Source organism: Dipodomys merriami, unplaced genomic scaffold, assembly GCF_024711535.1.
Source record: "Dipodomys merriami isolate MVZ:Mamm:240054 unplaced genomic scaffold, mDipMer1.0.p SCAF_1574, whole genome shotgun sequence".
NCBI lineage: Eukaryota > Metazoa > Chordata > Mammalia > Rodentia > Heteromyidae > Dipodomys > Dipodomys merriami.
In genome coordinates this window covers 105,275-108,569 of record NW_027202909.1, presented here as the reverse complement: position 1 = coordinate 108,569, position 3,295 = coordinate 105,275, and the positions used below count along the sequence as shown (strand labels likewise).

The 3,295-nt window shown below is 34.0% G+C and overlaps 1 pseudogene; it reads right to left on the bottom strand.

Moving 5' to 3' along the window:
• Positions 1–891: 891 nt before the first annotated feature.
• Positions 892–991, bottom strand: LOC138827548 (U6 spliceosomal RNA; annotated as a pseudogene).
• Between the last annotated feature and the right edge of the window lie 2,304 nt (positions 992–3,295).

The window sequence follows — 3,295 nt, the reverse complement described above, 5'->3', positions numbered from 1 at the left end:
CAGTCCATCCATTGTGTCCATACAAAATATTTTCACAATCCAAATAACAGCAATGTCTTTTTTTTTGGTCCGTCGTGGGGCTTGAACTCTGGGCCTGGGCACTCTCCCTGTGCTCTTCAGCTCAAGGCGAACTCTCTACCTCTTGAGCCACAGCTCCACTTCCAGTTTTCTTGTGCTTTATTGGAGATAAGTGTCTCACGCACTTTCCTGCCCAGGCTAGATTTGAATTCGAATCCTCAGATCTCAGCCTCCTGAGTAGCTAGGATTACAGGCGTGAACCTCCAATGCCCAGCAACAGCAATAACTTACTGTAAAAATTCACAGATTCCATTTAATTCTTCCAAGTGAATTGCCTGCCTTTGATGTTAAAATGTATTCAAGAGTTTTTGTATACATCTATAATGAGTTCTACAGAATTTGTTATTTTTTAAATCAGAAATAATTTTAACTTATCTGTTGAAATGAGTAGTAGAAAAACTAAAGTATTTCTGGTGCTTGTCTGAAAAAGTATATTTTTAAAATATTCTATATTCTATGTTTGTATAATGTCAATAATCTATTTCATTCTCTCCTAGATATACTCTGAATTTGACATTGTTTTATAATATATAGGTTCATTATTGTGTCCTCTCAGATTGCATTCCATATAGAAACAGTTTAAGATTCCTTTTTTCCTAGGTCCTTATAGTATTATATTTCTTTGGGATAAAATGACAATGATGCCTAATTTCAAAAGTTTTGTAAAGGTTTTGCTATGTAAAGGCCTTTCTAAGTTGAAGACTTAATACACTGATGTCAAACTAACTTTTAATTATATGAATTATGTGGATTATTGCACTTGTAATTTTGTAATTAACTTTTCACTTTTTCATTTTTTGCATCTGAAGAAGGAAAAATATGGAATACTTCACAAGTTTTCATATCTTCCTTGTGCAAGTGCCATGTTAATCTCTGTATTGTTATAATTTGGGTATATGTGCTGCTGAAACATGTAGTATCCTCTAAATTTAAGTAGTTAATGATGCAATCTTTATACAGGCTTATGTCCTTGGGTGCCTATTTGTAACAAGGAAAACTTATTATTCCCAACAATGCTATTGATCTTATTTCCCTAAAATTCTGAGAATAGTGGGGAAAATGATATTGTTCAGTCGATTGCTCACATTTGCAAAATTTGTTTTGTTTTTTTAATTTTTTAATTTTTTTAATTTTTATTGTGAAAATATTGTACAGAAGGGTTACAATTACATGGGAAATATAATGAGTACATTTCTTATCAAGCATTGTAGCCTCCTCCTTTGTTTTCCCTTTCCATCCCTTCCCATCCTCCCCCATCCAATCCTCCCCGCTACACCCCCCTGCACCAAAGTTGTAAAGTTCATTTTTCGACATAACGACTTGTTTATCTAATTGTTGCAATATGTCCACCTCTATCCCTATTTAAACGATTTGTTTTTCCCTTTCCCCTCCACAAATTTTACCGACATCAAATACAGTGAAAGCAGGGGTGATACTGTGGGGGAGGGACATACAAAACAACAAAGAAATAATCTTATAAATGCGTTAGAAGCAATCGCATGAAAGAAAAAAAAACATTTAAATACATATCTTAGGGTTCATTTCCCTTACATCACCTTATCTGACCTTTTCTGCTTGACTCAGACATATACTAGATATTGCAAATAAGGGAAACCATGGGACCTATGGTTCTTTGGGCCTGGCTTACTTCACTTAATATAATTTTTTCCAAGCCTTTCTCTTTCCTAACAAATGGGGCAATATCATTCTTTCTGATAGAGGCATAGAATTCCATTTTGTATATATACCACATTTTCTTGAGCAAATTTTTTTGTCAATGACTTTTTAAGTCTTTTTCATTTGGGATTTGACAGTACTTTCAAGTATTTATAGCTAGGTCCAAAGATGATGGTTTTTCAAGTACTTATTTATCAACTGAGTTAGATTTGTGGAGCTAATGGATTCAAAGTAAGCCTGGCATAAGAGCTACTTCTGAACTTCTGCAACTGAAATATTCCAAAATGAGGTGTTACTGGCACAAATGTCTACCTGACCTTTTATCCTTCTTCCATGTAGGAACGGACCAACTAGAATATCTTACCCTGACAGCATATATTGTCTTACTGGAACAAACGTAATCTTAGTTACTAGGGATCATAGAGAGATGAACAGTTCAGACAGAACTGTTCAGACTAGAAGGTATTTTGTCAAATTTTAATTCTTAGTTATACCTACCATTTCAAAAGTAGCTAATGCCAAGAAAAGGTGAAAAATTGTTCATATGCATGATTACCTAATGTCTTGGCATGTATACCATCCAACCATGGAGGAACTTACAATACTGCCTTTCTAACACCGAGTATTTTCATAGTTGCAGGAGAAGTCCATATGTTTTCCTCGTTATCAGGTCTTAAATTGGTAATGTTTTAATCACAATGTTTCCTCTTGCCTTCAGGCTATAAATCTACAAATGGTAAAGCTTTAGGTATAACTCTGTCAAACACTAAAGTAGAGATAATGGAATAATACTTTAAAACACCGTTGCCCTTGATACCCTAACCACAACAGAACAATGCAAAACATGTGCCTTTTTATTATATTATATATAGTTATATATTTTACATTTATATGTACTGATTATATATTTCACACAGTGAAACATACTAGAATTAGTTGATAATTTATTTATTCCAATAAATAGAATTGGAATATAAATAATTAGGTTTAGAATATATATTAGAATATAAAAAGTATCAGTGCAATGTCTTCGGTATAAACTTGTGATACCTTCTAAGTGTTCTTGGTCTTCTGAATTCACATGGCAAAAAGCAATGTTGTTTTCCTCTAATCTATAAGGGATTTTACTCTACTGCTCTGTTTATTGTTTTAACTTGCTGGTCCCAAACTGTTTTTCTCCATATTTCTGAAGCATTCCTACTGATTATGCCCAAATATGATGTCTAAAAAATATTATTTTTCTGCAAGACTCATGGGTCCTAGGATCCCAGGTCCCAGTTATCTGCATCATGAGATAACAGAGGCAAGACTTCTCACCTAGGCCCATGCAACATGCCAACAGAAACTAATTGAAGACCCATCTCAATTTCTCATTTCCTATATTTCAGGGCCCCAATTCCTTGAGATGCAGGAATTTGCAGTAAGCAATTGTGAAATGCAAGGCAACTTAAAATGAAGGATGAGATCACCAAATCTGAGAGAAAGTACTGTAATTCAAACTTTCAATTTACAGATGACTAGCACATATCAGTGAACAAGA